Genomic DNA, 15,963 nt, shown 5'->3' with positions numbered 1-15,963 from the left:
GAGGAAAGAATAAGGGTCTGGTGCAACGTCTAAGAAATACTTTAAAAGAGTAAAACTTCGTATTTTGAAAATAATTGCGCATTTATAGGAAGTTGCCAAGATTGTCTAGAGAAGTCTCGTGCCCTTGACCCTGTTTCCCCTAAGGATCGTGTAGAGGTTCACGCATGACGTCAGGATGGGGACGTGGACAGTGAGATGACGTGTGTGGGTAGTTCCGTGTCACGTGTCACAGGGGTAGACATGTCAACCCACCCCCACCCCGGGCAACCACAGGTCTGTCCTCCAGCTCTGTAGTTTGGTCATTTGAGGATCTTCTATCAGTTGAATCACATGGTGTGTGACTGTTTAAGATTGGCTTGGAAAACCCCCTTTCCAGCCTCACTTTCATAATTTTATAGGTGAGGAAGTTGAGTCCAGAAATGATGATGATCAGGCGGAGCCCCACGCCTCGTCCGAGGTAGGGTTGGGGTGCCGTCCCACACCTCCTGACCCCCACCCGTTGGCCAGCCTGCTGTGCCACGGCCGGCGTGTCTTGGAACCGGTCTCATTTCCACTCCATGGAGGCAGATTTTATTCATTTCAGCGTAACTTTGTGAGCTTTATCTCTAATCTTATAAGAAATGAAGGCTCCACCCTGCGAGGTTCATGTTTATCTTCTGCTCTGTAATTAGTTCAGCCACGTCTCCTACAATGGCAGACTTGAGCAGTCCTTTCTAATAAGATTATCAGCGGCCTCCAGTAGTAGCCGTAGAGAAACTGGACTCGTGTTCCATTGATTTGAATGACGTAAAAGGACTTTAAGTTAACAAATACCAAACGGAAAGGTAGAAGTTCTGGGAGTCTTTCCCTTTCTGGCCCCTGTCGAAGCTGCTGAAATATGCAGAAATGACCTTCTGCCCAACTGGCTTGTGGCTGCCGTCCATGTGTCCGTGTGACTGCTCCGGATCCTAGTTTGCCAAGCACAACGTTACAATTTGGAAAATTCTTGCATAATTGTTTTAATACACGGTCTGCAAAGAGCAGATTAGTGACATTTCAAACAGTTGACCTTGACTCTTTAGCTTGCTAAAACAATTACAAGAAAACAAAACAAGCCCTTCCCTTCCCTGAACCACAGCAAGTTAAAATAATACTTTTGATGTGTATTCAACGTTTGTTTATTTTATTCTGCATTTGAATAGTAAAAGAAACCAGGAAAAGAGATGTTTTTTTTTAATGCCATTATGTGGAGCAGCTGGTGTTTTTGAAAAACAGTTTGCGGCCTACAGAAATCAATATGTCAACTTTATAAAAGTGACTTCTGAACCTGTCTTAGCTTGTTATTTCTGGGGTCATTTTCTGCAAGGAGAGTTGCAGAAATGGGCTCTTAACTCTTGTTAAATCTGTCCTCGAGAAGACAAGGCATTTATTTTAAGATATTCCCCAAGATGCCCCTGTAATCTTCATGGAGATTTTTTGTAACAATGTTTCAAGTGCCTTCTACTGCGTTTGTGTTAGCAAAACGGCTGACTCCGTAATGGCTGCTCTGACTGAAAACGGTTTTGGGTGAGCTGTGTTTGAAACTTTGCAGGTGGCAAGGCGGAGCAGCGTCAGTCTCTCGAATGGAACATTTTTCTCCGTGGAAAGCTGAGTAATGGTAACGGCTGGTTCCTCTTGCTGCCTGTAAACCCTGGTTTCACCCGTGCACCGATCAGGTGACTGGAAGCCTGGAGGTCATGTCTCCAGGCACACCCAGCCTTCGGCCTGCTGGGAAGTGTGGGCGTGTGTCCTCGCACTGTGAATATTCCCTCGCGGTGACACCTTGTGCTCCCAGCTCCCCCGCTTCTCTCCAGCTGCTCCTGCCCCGCCTGCTCGGTGAGCTCCTGTTCCTCCTCTCATCACGTCACCCCCCCGCCCCGTCACTGTCCCCAAGTCTGTCAGTCAGCGGAGGCCAGGCCACACCCTTACAACAGGCCTCTCCCAAACTGCAGTGGCCTAACGGAAGAAGCAAGCTCGCGTTCTCCTTCGGACTCCATACCTGCTGCCGGTCCTCAGGGGCTCTGCTCACTCGGGGTCCTGGATGGAGAGAGCAGTCCCCCGCCCCGAATGTGGCTGGTCGCTGTGCAGGAGGGGAGGAGAGCCCTGCCTCGAAGTGACACCCGTTATTTCTGCCCGTGCATTTCGTTGGCCAGAGCTGATGTCGTGGCCCACCGACTCCAAGGGGCCAGAAAGTGCCTGGGGTGGGGGAGAGCTGGAGGTGTTTGATGACTGTCACTAGTGACTGCTGCATGGCTCCCATCCACTTCCTTGGACTCACCCCCCAGCTGTGCTCTGTGACCTGCAGACGCCCTCCTTGCCCCCACCCCGTCCTGGGCTCCAGATCCGTTCGGGTGACCCACCGGCGGCTTGAGCTGTGGGCTTGTTTGGTGCTGAGCTCACTGACTAGCTCCTTATAAATGGTCCCCCCATATTCTGACTTGGTGACTGGCCCCACCATCCAGATGTCACCTCTCACATTGGTCATTTATCATGGTCAGTTGACTTTTCCTGTGAGATATTTCTCCAGTCCTCCTCTCTATCCGGCTGACGTTCGTGTGGATCAGGCCCCATCATTCCCTCCACAGACTCTTTGATGGCTCTGGTCTGTGCCCTACTCCCATCCACGCTCTGTGTCGACCAGTGATTTGCATACACGTCCCTGATAAATATTCATTTTTTACCAATAAATTGCATTTTTAAAATTTAAAAACCAACTACAGCATCCTTACTGTAGCCCCACCACTGTACTGAGTGTCTTAGAAATATTAATTGATTTCCTCTTCATTAAAAACCCCATGAGGTACTTACTGATTTTGTCCCCGTTTCACAGATTCGGAAACTGAGACAAGCACCCTCTCCAGTGTTACCCCGTAGTAAGTGGTGGGCCTGGGATGGGAGCCAGGCATTTTGCTCACATCCCCATTTGCTGTAAGAACGTGTTTATGGTTGTTGTAAAACACACGTAAAGTGTAAAATTCGCAAGGATGCGGTAAGAAAGGGAAAGAGGAGTTCTCCCATGTTCTCCCCGGATTTCAGTGGATTGTTTTAGACACGCCCTGGGTGCGTGCACTCTGGCTCTCCCTGCCGCTGGGGCCAAGTGCACGCTGCTCGCGTCCATCCCCCGAGGACCGGCTAGCTCTCCCTGCTGCTGTTCAGACAGTCCGAGCTCCTCATGAGCCTGCTGGGTTGTTTCTGCACAGCCTGACAGCTGCCCCCCCGCCGCCCCGACCCCCTCCCATGTTGCCCGTGTATGACTCTGTAACAGACTTCTGGTGGTGCCAGTACCCTACACGCTTGTCGCTTGTACGTTGTTCCCTTTGCCTGTGGAATGGCCCCCTCCCCTCCGCCTTCTGAGTAGCCACACTCGCCTCTGGCCCCAGGCGCTTGCCCATCCCTCTGCCTTTGCACGCCCATCCCTTCTCTGGGACGCCAGGGCCGTCTGGTGTTTGTGTGCCAGCAGATGCCCACCCTCCTGCAGCTCCTGGCCTCACTGCTGTCTCAGGCTGGCTTAGCGTGCCCGTCCTTGTCCTCAGCCTCTGCCTCCCGGCAGCCCAGGCTGCTCACCCCGTGCCATGCGTGTCTCCTCGTGTTAGGAGTGTCGTATGTGTGTTTATATCCCCACGTGCTGATAGCTCAGCAGACAGGATCTCGTGCTGTCCCAGGGCCTGGTGCCCTGCACATGGCATGGAGTCACTCATCACTGTCCTTTCTTTGCCAAAATCTAGAGCCAAACTCTGCTCCATTATGGATTTGGCATAAGGAAGACTGTGTTACGTACGTCGTGTGGGTATGTCATTTCGTTACTCTGTCTCCAGTGTTCAGAACGGTGCCTGGTACACACGAAGTGCTCAGTAAATGCACGGATCCTTTAGAGCACAAACAGGAACTACAAAGTCTCTAATGAGCAGGAAACTCAAAGTTAGTTTTTCTAACTTCTATGTACGTTTCTACGTGGTGTGGGCCAGGTGACCTGGATCGGCCCCAGTACGTGCTGCTGGCTGCCTGGCCAGCGCACCTGCTAACGGTCATTTCTGGACTCTGTGTTCTTTACACTTTGGGTTTCATCTCTCATTTTTCTCACCTATATTTGATGGTTGCCTGGGAAAGTTACCTCTCACTTGCTGGTGCTTCCCAGTCTTCTGAACTAGAAACCTGAGTTGCGCTTAATTCCTCCTCTGATCTCACCCCAGACTGCACTGTCATTGAGCCTTGCTGGCTTTTGTGTGCCCCCTTCCCCCCCCCCCCCCGAGCCACCCTGGGGCCCCCAGTCTCTTTCCTGACCTTCCTCCCTGCCCCAGGTCTACCTTCCTCTTTGTCTTTCTTTCTTTCTTTCTTTCTTTCTTTCTGAACACAAGTGTGCTGTTTAAGTTACTCATCGTTATTTTATTATTAACAAAATAAGGCACTGTGTTTACAGTCATGAAACAAGAAACAGTCTGGAGAAAAGTTGGGCTGGAGGGAAGGTGAGGAGGGTGCGGGGAGAAGATGGGGGGCAGGCACAGACTCAAATCTGCCCCTGTGGGGTTTGGGGTTCCCTTCCCACCCTGATCCAAGCGCTGTTCTGGATCTTCGGAGTCAGGTGCCCGTGGGACCTCCCAGCTACTGTCAGCCACAGCCTTTGGATCGGTGGCTCCACATCTCCACTGGCCCCCTAACCCCGCCCCTCCACAGAACAGTGCCCAGCACAAGGGTGACCCGTTGCTTTCTTGTTGAGCATTCCTCTGTGGCCTCCCTGTCCCTGCGAGGAGGGGTCTCCCCCCTGCCCTGAGATTAGATGCTGCATCTGGACCACTGCTCTGCACACTTGTGCCTACTTGTCTCCTGGCTCCTTTGGTGCAGGCACCGTTTTCTTTTTAGGGAGCCCCCTCCACCCCCTGAGCCCGCCAGCTCTCTCTCTTCAGGGCCAGCAGCTGGTAAACAGCTGCCCAGTGAAAATACCTGAGCGTGACCTTCATTACTCTGGTAGCTTCTGGTAGCTTTTAAATGAAGTTCAGATGGGTAGGTGATCAGACTGCTTTAGGGGAGGAAGAAAGCATGAGACCTATAGCTGGGAGCCCATGGGGAGCTCTGTCGGGCCCCAGCAACGAGTGTGAATCAGGCTGGGAAATTCTACAGATGCGTGTTTACATGCTCGCAGAATTTCCAGAGGCGAGCTAGTCCAGAGCTTCCACTGGTCAGTAGCAGACACACCCAGGTGAGCGGGCCCATGATGCTCACTGGCCCCGGCTGGGCTCCACGGAGGTGCCTCGTCTTGCCGCGCCCAGCCGCTGCCAGGGCCCTGAGCATCTGTTCTAATCTTCCTGCTGGACGCCAGGGTAGGGCAACCATCTCACTGCAGATGAAGAAAAAGAGGCTTTGCCACCTGGAGGGAGTTGTCCAAGGCCAGCTGGTGATTACCTGAATCCCTTAGACTTCTGACCTCAAGCTCTGGTCATGTGGATCAAGCTATCTTCTGGGATGCTGGCCCTCCGACTCGCCACCCTGCCCTGGCCCAGAGTCACCTGAATTCAGACCTCCGGTCCTGTGGGAATGAAGTCTCCAGGTGTGAGACAAAGTAGGGCTGACGCCAGGTACCCCGCAATCCCTCCTCCTGACTTGCTGTGTCTCTTGGGCAAACCAGGGGTGCTCAGTGCCTTTTCTTGCGGTGGGAGGAGAGAGCAGAGGAGGAACACACAATCCCACCTAAGAGGGACGTTATGCCGGGACTTTTGAAGGGAGGCGTTCTTGTTCAGCACCTTGGCGGCCTCCTGGGGCCGTGCTGGCTGCGAGTGACTGTGCTGGGGAAGCCGGTTCTCCTGTGTCAGGGCCAAGGGCACAGCCCACTGTGTCTTGATGTGTGAAGTTCGGTGGGCTGCCAGCTGCATCCTGGCGTGGAGGGACTTGAGAGGGTGTGATGGAGGCCGCGGCACCTGGGCTTTCCTGCTACTTAATGCTTTTTCCCAAGACAAGGAGCTGTTGTGCCTTGTGACCCCATATGAACAGGAGCTCGGTCTCTCCCGGGAAAACCCCCAATGGCTGAGAAGTCGTGGGATGGGTGGCCAGACTTACTGCTGGGCCTGGTGCTTCTGGCTAAAGCAGGGGGCTGGGCCTGGTGCTTCTGGCTAAAGCAGGGGGCTGAGTCTGGTGCTTCTGGCTAAAGCAGAGGCAGGGCAGGGCAGGGCCACATGTCTGTGGCGTACATCCTGGAGGGCTTCCTGAGGAGGGGGCCATGAGCTCCATGTCTGAGGATGACCTGGCGTTTATGTGTGCGGAGAGGAGGTGAGACAGGCATTTCCTTTCCTGTGGCTCCAGCACAAGCCTGCGGGTGCGGTAACATAGCGGGAACCGGGGTCACGGGGAAGACAGAGGCCTCCTGCCCTTCCTGTGCTGCTTCTCACGGCTGTCACTGCACGGGGCCGCTGCTGGAAGCAGGCGCCTGCCTGGCTTTCCTCCGGAGCCAGACAGCCGGGAAGATGCGAGAAAGCCTGAGGGGAAGAACAGAAGCGAGAGTGATGCGTATTCAGCAGGTCCGATGGAATTGTCGTGGGCTAATAAGTTCCTTAAACTGCTGTCTTAGCAGCGTGGAGCGAATTGGTGCCAGAGTCCCAGAATATAATCCCTTATCAGTCTGCTGTTCTGACGACTGTTCTGAGCTTTTTATTAATGTGGCTGATAACACTTACTCTCTGGGGTGTTCTGAGATTTAATTAGTTCTTGGGCAATTTAGAACAGGTACTTTGGAATATTAGTGCGGTGTTAATTATACATGAGTGCCTATGAGCTAATTTCTTCAAATGTGTGATTGCAAGCACGCTTAACTCTTCATCTGCCCTTTGCCAAGTCAACCTGCCTGGTGTGAGTGTTACCACACGCAGGGGGCGCTGTGAGGGTTGTTGCCGGTGATGCGATGGCGAGAGAACAGCGTTCGCGCAGGAAAGTTGCTCAGAGTTCGGTGGTGCGGGCGGAGAACCAGACCGGCACTTGGAGGTACGCGTGAGGAGCACCCACCGAGGTCACACGGGGTCTGGAGGGAGCTCAGAGGAGTCAGTGGGAGAGGGTGTGGGGGAGTCCCGATGAGGGTCTACAGTATCCGAATTCAGCAGTGGCCGTGGGAGTGGCAAGAAGGGGACAGAGTCCAGAGCTCCGGCGGAAATGGGATTCCCAGGGCCTGGTAGAGGTTGGAAAGGGCGAGAGGCAAGAGGGAGTGAGTGGGCGGTGGCCTGGGTCTTGGCTTGGGTGCTAGGGTGGAGGACGGGCCCTGCCAACCTGAGAACCCCAGGGAGAAGCAGGTTTGGGGGAGAGAGGACAGGTTCCTCGTGGTCACCCATTGAGTTTGGCAGACGGTGGGTGTCCCAGGGGATGTTATCTACCTGGCCGTGGAGCCGGCAGGAGGCTGGGCTGGAGCCCTAGCCCTGGGGCCATCAGCCTATGAGGGCACAAGTGGACGGTCATCAGGGGACTGGGCGGAAGTTCCTGAGGAAGGCCACTTCTAAGGGAGAGGAGGACGGGTCAGCGATGATAGGTGAGGCAGGGAGACGAAATGAGATGAAGCTGGGATAGAGGCCATTGTTCTTGGGTCTGAGGAGTGTAGCTCATGCCGACATGAAGGTGACATGGGGCCAGAAAGAGGAGCCATCTAGGGTGACTGAAAGGATCTCTGCGGGGAGCTGGTGGGACATGGCCAGGAAGCAGGTGCCACACTTGAATTGGCAACCTGAGGTTTAATAAAGGGATTCCCCATCAAAGTGTGGTCATGGGGGAGACTGTGGATAGCTCAGTAGTGGGGTGCTGTTTATGCCCCAGGTATAGAGACAGAGGGGGAGAGTGGCCCCTGAACTCCAAGGCCAGTCTGTGGCCAAGGAAGCAACCTCAGACAAGCTGGTGACCAGGAGGGAGCCCAGATCTCCTGCCATTGCCTCCTCCATTGGCCAAACCCAGCGGGAAGCCAGAGGGCAGTGGACCCCCTGGGTGAAGGACAGAGGGTGGGCCTGGAGGGGCAAATGGGAACTTTCTAGAACATGGGGACACTGGAGTTTTGCCCATTACCCTTTTTTTTTTTTTAAGTTTGTTTTTGAGATAGTGAATGGGGGAGGGGACAGAGAGAGGGACAGAGAGAGAGAGGCAGAGAGAGAATCCCAAGCAGGCTCTGCACAGAGCTTGATGAGATCTCACGAATTATGAGGTCATGACTTGAGCCAAAATCAAGAGTTGGACACTAAACCAACTGAGCCACCTAGGCACCCCGCTCATTACTCTTAAAATGGGACCCATGCTGGGTGTCTGCTCCCTGCCTCAGGTTTGTAGTCAGAGCGCCCCCCTGCGTGGGAGGGCACCAGGCCCTGCCGTGGGGGGTGGGTCTCAGCACTGTGGGCGTGCACACCCTTCTGGGAACATCTGCTTCCACATTAGGTTTCGCATTCCACCTTGCACTGTGCCATAGCTCTTTTAAACACCGTCTTTTCAAAAGGAAATGAAATATAAAGAATTACGCCAATGTGCTGGGGTTGAAGAGCTATAAGGCACAGATGTCAGGAAATTAGAAGTTATAGTTCCCGGAACGTCAGTGACTCGACAGGGCACACTGGGCCGGGGGGGGGGGGGGGGCAGGTGAGACACGCTCCCGCTGCAGCTTTCTTGTGTTAGCACAGACCCAACGGAACCACGGGGACTGGGCGTCCTGGCCCCAGACCGGGGGTGGGTACGTACGGGCACCAGCCCCACGGCAGCACGCATGGCCAGAGGGATGGCTGTGCGTGCTTCACTGTGCAGCCTTTCCCTTGCTTGAACAGTGATTCGCTTTGCACGCACAGACCGTAAGTTTAGAGAGCTCCCGACCTATGCAGCTGAAAGACAGAGTGTCATTCACGCCCCGCGCCCTCCGCCCTGGCCATTCAGGGCAACGACCGTCGTCGAAGTGGTACTTGGCACAGCCCTTCCGTGTGCGTCCTCATCCGCTCGTTTTCAAGGTGTTTTCAGGGCCCTGCAGAGGTGCTAGTGGCTCAGGGTGGACGGGTGGGGGCGCTGGTGTGGGAGGTGGCGAGGGGGACTCCACCCGTTTCAGCCAGAGAAATCACGCCCCTTTGCTGACTGTTTACATTGAAATTGCTTAAATAATTCACCTGACAGTGGTCCTGCCGCTCGACACCCTTGATGAGCACCTTCCTGCTGCAGTGAGAGTCATGCTGGGATTCAGACAGTGAATGTCTACACAGCGTGGTGTGAATTTGACGGACAGGGGCCCCTCAACTGAGGGCCTCATGTTCCGGAAGAGCACGGTCATTAGAGCCTTGGAGCAAAAAGTGAAACATAAAAAGATTGGCTACAGGGGCACACGGCGCATACGGTAGTCGAGTTACAGGTGCTCGTTAAGTTAATGCTCAGGAAAGCACTTTGCACACTGTAAAGTACCACGCGGAAGATGAGGTGGTCTTATCTAAGTACTGGTGTAGTTTCTCTGTCTCTCCAGATTGTTGACCGGAGGAAAACTATCAGACAGACACAGACCACCGTGAGATGTTTCCGTCCGAGCCCCAGTGCTGCTGATGGGGTCAGTGCTGACCTTTCCTCCCGCGGCCTGGCTGGCCTCCCCCCAAGACCCGCTGGGGTTTGATGGGAGCCAGTGCAGTCTGCCTTTTACGCACCTCGGGCAGATTTCAGCTATCGATCTCACTAAAATTACATCCTGTTTTCTGTTAGATCGAGTGTGTTTTCTGAAACAGCTCGGTGAAGATATCTTAGACATCTTGTGCAATTTGAAGGTAAAATACGACCTTACGGTGAATTGTGTAATTAACACCTGTGTACAAAGCAGGCCGTTTGGAAGGTGGTTCACCTTAAAAGCAGCATCAGGAAGCTTGGGGTGTAACCTGGGTACTTCCTTCCCCCAGCCCCCAATCAGTGTCTTTATTTCCCACACTGGATGCTATTTATTAAGAGACATCGATTTTCCAGCCATTCCTTGTCAGGCACCCTGCGGAGGCCCAGGGGGTGAGCTGGGCATTCTCTGAAACAAGGGTGAGTAAACGATCCCAGATTACCCCTTGGTGTCAGGCTGGGCGCCCTGCTGGCAGCTGGGCTTCCCTGAGTGTCTCTGTCTCAGAAGAGCCACTGTTAGTGCCTCGTTTGCCGTCAGAGACTTCAGTCTGTCTCAGTGCAGGGGAGACAGACCTTTACCTGTGCGAGCAGTGCTGAAACTCTTGCCTTCCTTGCTTACCAAGAATGGCCTTTTCCCAACCAGGAGCTTGGCTGCAGAGCGGAGGAGCTGGGCATGCCCCCCACGAGCTGGGATGGGATCTTCGATGCCGGGCCCCGGGTGCAGAGGCTGGCCCGGCAGCCTGTTGTGCTAGGGTCTCCAGCTGTGCGGCTGAATGCGCCGTGTGCCTTAGTGTGGCCGGCAGATTGGCAGGGGGCGTGAGAAGTGATGGGGAGCACAAGGCCTCTGAACCGCTGATGGGGACTCGACTGAGGGCACACTGAGCAAGTGCCAGCCCTTATTTCCCCCCTTAGCCTTCTGCACAGATGGGCCAGGCCCCCATTAGAGGGAAATGGGCTGGGGGGAAAGAGGTTGTTTAAGGGCGGTGTTCGGGTGCCGTGGTCCGTGAGCGCCTATAAGCCAAGCACTTTCTCCAAAGAGAGAGCAGAGAGAGGGCCAGGCCTGTATGTCCTTCACGGCCATCTGAAGACAACATTGGCCACTGTGGGGCCCGGCTGTTTGGTTGGTTTCTGTCCATGTGCTCTATCAGGGGCAGGAGAGGGCAGGGAGAAGGCCTCACTCTGTTGCAGACAGACTCAGGGATGATAATGGGTTTGCCTCCTAATGGGGGAGGGTCTCTTGGTCCTGTCACCTCTCCCCCTCACTGAGCCTTGTCTTTTTTATTTTTTAATTCTTTTTATTTATTTTTTTATTTTTTTATTTTTTTTTAATTTTTGAGACAGAGAGAGACAGAGCATGAGCAGGGGAGGGACAGAGAGAGAAGGAGACACAGAATCCAAAGCAGGCTCCAGGCTCTTAGCTGTCAGCACAGAGCCCGATGCGGGGCTCGAACTCACGGACTGCGAGATCATGACCTGAGCTGAAGTCGGACGCTCAGCCGACTGAGCCAGCCAGGCGCCCCGAGCCTTGTCTTTATGATGGGCTTAGGGACCCAGCAGCTTCATGAGGGGCCGAGGACCAAAGACGGTGATGACAGTGTAGCATGCTGAGGGCGGGGGCGCTGGTCAGTGTTGGCTCACCTGTCGAGTGGGTGAGCCTCGGAGCTCTCTGCGGGTAGGAATGGGCCTGGTTCTTCTCGGGTCCCCGGAGCCTGGCACAGGGCCAGGCCCCCAAGGGGCCCTCTGTTGTTCTCTGCTTAACAAATGGCCGACTCTGCTGCCTTGTGAAGCGTGAGGCCCTGCCCTCTCTCCACTTTATCGAGTCCCTGCAGCGTGTCAGGCACTGATAGGCTTCCTGCACAATGGGCTAAATCCTGCCGTGCTCATTGTGCTTAGATCCCTGGGGAGGGGTGGGCAGACAAGCAAATAAATGAGCCGTGTCACAGTGACCGTCCTCACTGGTAGGAAATGGTTGTGTGAGTGGTGTTTGTTAGATCAGAACTAGCTCACTAGACTGCACGCTGTGGACCTGCCCAGCTCCCGCGTGCCTGATTGCCTTCTAGCTTACTCTGTGATATACCTATTTGTCAAGTCTTCAATATCCTGAGTGTCCCCACTAGCCGTAAACTCCAGGAGGCAGGGGTCTTTCTCTGTTCCGTACACACAGTGTCCCAAATGCCTAGGACAGCGCGCGGCTCTCCATAATTATCCGTGGAGTGAACTGTTGGCTCGTAAAGAACAAATACATTCTGTAGTCCTTTGATAATTCCAAGGAACTACTTATTTCTTTTGCGCATAAATGATGTTTTGTTTAAGAAGCACAGACACGGAGAAAATCTGGAAACAGGAGGAGAACGAGAAGAAGTCAGCTTCCAAAGAGAATGTTTTATTAAGTGGTAGAAAATTATTGTTGAACTTGCTATTAGAGATAGAAATTCTGTTTTCAGAAGAGCAGTGTTTGACATGAATACTTAACCAGAGTGAGGAGAGGGTAACTAGGAAGCAGGCAGAGAAACTGAAGAGACAGGCTTTGAAGTCAGGCCAAGGTTGACTTGACCCTCCCAAGTCCACAGCCAGGTGGAGTCCTGAAAATAAAAGTGAACGTGTCCATGGAGCCTGGTGTTTTAATTTGCCTCGGCTTCCAGACATGCTGGGTCTGGAGCGAGTGTCTCCATGCTTGTGCCTGAAGGAAGGACGGTGCTGGGAGACTGGGTGGCGAATGTGGGCTGAGAGCCGGGACTTCTCAGGGAAGTTTCCTCGTGAGGTCTTGGAGCTCTCTCCTCTCTCGACTCCCAGAGGACCCGTGATGTCGGCTGTAGGGCCCGCCTATGATTTTACCGCCAGAGACTGGGAACCAGGACCCCCCCCCCCCTGCCCCCGCCATGCTGCACAAATGCTACACGTCACATCCAGAAACAACAGGAGACTGGATGGAGGGAGACTTGAGAAGCAGGCGGCAGGGGAGGAAGTGGGGAGACCCTCAGACGTGCCTAGTGCCACTTTCCGCAGATAAAAGGTGAGCACCTACTGTGTGCCAGAGCTGTGGCTGGGAATGAAAACTAGGTGGTAGTGCCGGCCATGATAGAGCCGGGCTGGGGGCTGAAAGACGCATGGCTTCCGGGGACGCCACAGACAACCCAGGATTTCTCCGTGTAGACATCTGTGTTCGTAGCCCGGAATCTCTGGGTAGCGTCCAGGGTTGTGGCCTGTGTCTGCCGGTCTTTATTCAGCCTACCGGCTTGCCCCTCTCATGCATGGTGTTTTACCTGGAGTTATTTGCTCCTCCCTGAATGCACATGCTGCTTTTTCTGTGGGAGCCTTGTTCTTTCCATAGTGCTCCAGTGCCCAAGGGATCATGTCACATCATCCCCAAGAATCATTCCCAAGGCTGCTGAGGACAGTGCTCACCGTGTGGTGCCCGAGTCCATGGGAAAAGAGTCTTTGGAAGCTCTCGAGAATGGAATGTAGTTGAATGGGCTGTGGTTCCATGTTGGGTGAGGCCACAGAGAATTGATGAAGGATGTGCATTTGGGGAAGTCTTCAATGGGGAGTATCTTAGCATCTGTTCCCCCAGATGCAGCCTTGGCTGTGGACAGTTTATGGGATGGTGATCCCAGGCAGCAGAAGTGAGGGAGTGGGGAGGTGCCATAGGGACGGAAGAGAGCCAAGGGTTTGTTGTTGGGCTCACTCCTTCAGTCAGTGAAACCTCGGCTCTTCCAGAATCTTGAAGCTTCACATGGCGTCCAGAATTGTCCACCCAAGTCAGGAGCCCAGAGTGGTCACGTGTTGGCTCCCATCCCTCATTGGTTGAGGGTTGCCCTCCGCCATATTGAACCGTCTTCACTTCTGGGCTGCAGGGGCTCAGCTAGGACGCCTAAAGGACACCTGTGCAGCAGAGGTGGGAGGCTGGAAGACCAGGTGAGTGTGAGCTGCCCTCTGTAGCTGCTGCCAGAGTCGGGTGTGGGCCAGGGACACAGCGAGAGCCCCACTGGCATTTCAGTCAGGGAACCAGAACTCTCCCAGAGCACAAACTGGTCTCTGGCGTCCGTCCGAGAGGGAGGAGGGTGCGTAGTGTTCCGTCACCCACTGTCTTACTCATATTTTTCTTTCGCTGCCCCATGTTGCTCATTCCTCCACCCCCTTTTCTCCCTGGTGCCTCCTTTCCACAGCCATGCTCCTCAAGGAGAGGCTCTATCTCCCTGGGAAGGGCTTCGAATTTAGAGATGCAAACGTTGCCTAGTCTGATTTCCCAGGTGTTGCAGACTCTTCCCCACAGTGTGACAAATGGTATCTGAAGCTTCCTTGAAAACCGTCATCGGAAATGCATCACCAAAAACCACCCTTTCCTTGTTGGACAGCTCTGACTGCTGGAAATTTCTCTCTTCTGCTGAAATCTGTTGCTGACTTGTACCCACTGGTTCTCGCCTGGCTTTTTGGAGCACAGCAGTGCAGGTCTCCTTTGTCCCCTAGGGTAGGCCCTTTCTCTGCTACAGGCCTACGTCAGGCTCATAAAATAAGGAGGCATGGACCCATCCTGCAGGAGAGTCGCAGCACAGTGAGGTATCTGAATAGAAAATCGGAAAGCAGTGTGGGAAGTCCAGCCATTGCTGTAGTGGTATGTTGGTTATGTGTGTGCGTGTGTGTGCCTTTCAGTTTGCCATTCGGACAAGCAGAGGATGTGGCGTGGGGGTGTTGTGTGTTACCTGTGTGCAAGGTACAGAGGGGTATTTGGTCAACTTGTCACCCAGTATTGTAGCCCAAAGGGGTGAGCAGTAAGTACTCGTGTGGGGGTGTATTTGAGTCATGGCCTTGAGGGTTCAGGGGTCGCGGGAGACAAGATTCATGGCAGATCTTGGAGTGCTTTATCTAGTACTTTCTCCTAGTGCAGACGGGAGGGAAACCATGGAAGGGTTTGAAGGGGGGGACAGTGACAGGGACAGATGTGAATTTTGAAGCGATTCACTCTGGGATCAGGAAGGAGAATGGTTTGGAGGTGTGTCAGTCAAGATGACTTTTAGCAGAGGCACCAACTGAAGACGTGTTTGAGGATGAGGATGGCTGTTCATTGGGGTAAAGAGGCATCTGGGGACCAGTGGTTCCAGGGCGGGCTCAGCTGCCATCACAGTCTCAGGGGCCGTGTTTCCCTTTGATATCCTCGAGGCATCGACCCGTCTTTCGCTTGCTCTCCTGTAGTTCCTGGGTGTTTACCTCTGTTCCAAGCAGTGCACACGGCAATGCCTGGCCGAAGAAGAGGGACGTTTCTTTCTTCTTAGGGAAGAAAGCTGCTCCCAGAAGCCCCCTGGCAGCCTCTCCCCCAGACCCCCTTCGCCACACTGAGGTCCTGTAGCCCCAGCGGCCGGGTGGCTGTCCCCGGAGCGGGAGGGGCACTGCCCTTGAGGCAGGCACGGGCACCGGGGGTGGGTCTGGTGGCCGGAGCGAGGGCACTGATGGGGGAGGTGAGATTCTTACCCTCTCCCCTCCTCCCCCTGGGCCAACCCAGCCTCTTCCAGATCCTTATGTGCTCCGTCCACCATCCTCATGGTGCTCAGCTCTGCAGTGCGTTCCAACGTAGGATGCCGACAGCAGAGTCAGGATCTAGCTCATCCGGGGCACAGCCAGGAGCTCCCTTCTGCGTGTGCGGGCCCATGCTGTGTGCGTACTTTTGGTTTTTTAAGTTGATTCGTGCTGTTAACCCGGGTTCTGCTTATGGCAGGCTCAAATTCACAGGGTGCTGCTCTTGTTGTCGTCGTATGTGAACATATCTCTTCCTGCTGTGCCGCTCATGAATTGAATTGTGTCCCTTGGTGAGTCTGTTTATAAAGTGAAGCATGATTTTAAATGCAAACAGCCCCTCGGTAAGTCGTTCTTGCCTCTTCATAGCATCCAGTATATTCTCCTGTTGCTTATGCACACGTGCCACCCACGTGACTGTGACGCAGGCAACTTTAGGCTCTTTGAAATGTTTTTAATACAGCCACTAAAAAATGATCTAAAAACATTCCCGTCAGGCCTGATGCAGGTCAGACGTCACAGGATGTAAGCACTGGCAGTGACTTCGCAGGTCACTCGTTTTGCCCTGTTTCTTCTGCTCCTCAGGGGTTGTCATGCTCTTCAAGGGGTGGACCTGTATGATGGTCCTTGACTTCTCCCCTTTGGCCTTGGAGAGTAATGCACAGTGTGTGTGATTCACGATCTCATCTGCTGGTTTTTCTCTTCGCTTCAATGTTAACAGGCTTGGTACCGACACTAATTACGTGACTAAGGACCTGCTCCGGTCCATTAAATTCCCTAAGACTGCTTCCACCAGGTTGAAACATGTTCCAAGTACTCGGTCTGTGGGGACAAACGTTAAGTGTTTGTCTTGATCAGTCTGCC

General features: G+C 53.9%; 1 protein-coding gene across 1 annotated transcript in view; it reads left to right on the top strand.

Moving 5' to 3' along the window:
* The window catches only part of ZFAT (zinc finger and AT-hook domain containing), a 191,092-nt gene that overhangs the window by 51,296 nt on the left and 123,833 nt on the right, over window positions 1–15,963 (top strand). The gene's annotated exons all lie outside the window — the stretch shown is intronic.

The sequence above is a fragment of the Prionailurus bengalensis genome, chromosome F2 (assembly GCF_016509475.1).
Source record: "Prionailurus bengalensis isolate Pbe53 chromosome F2, Fcat_Pben_1.1_paternal_pri, whole genome shotgun sequence".
Taxonomy (NCBI): domain Eukaryota; kingdom Metazoa; phylum Chordata; class Mammalia; order Carnivora; family Felidae; genus Prionailurus; species Prionailurus bengalensis.
Note: the sequence above shows the minus strand (reverse complement) of the source record. Positions and strands in the feature narration are given on the sequence as shown.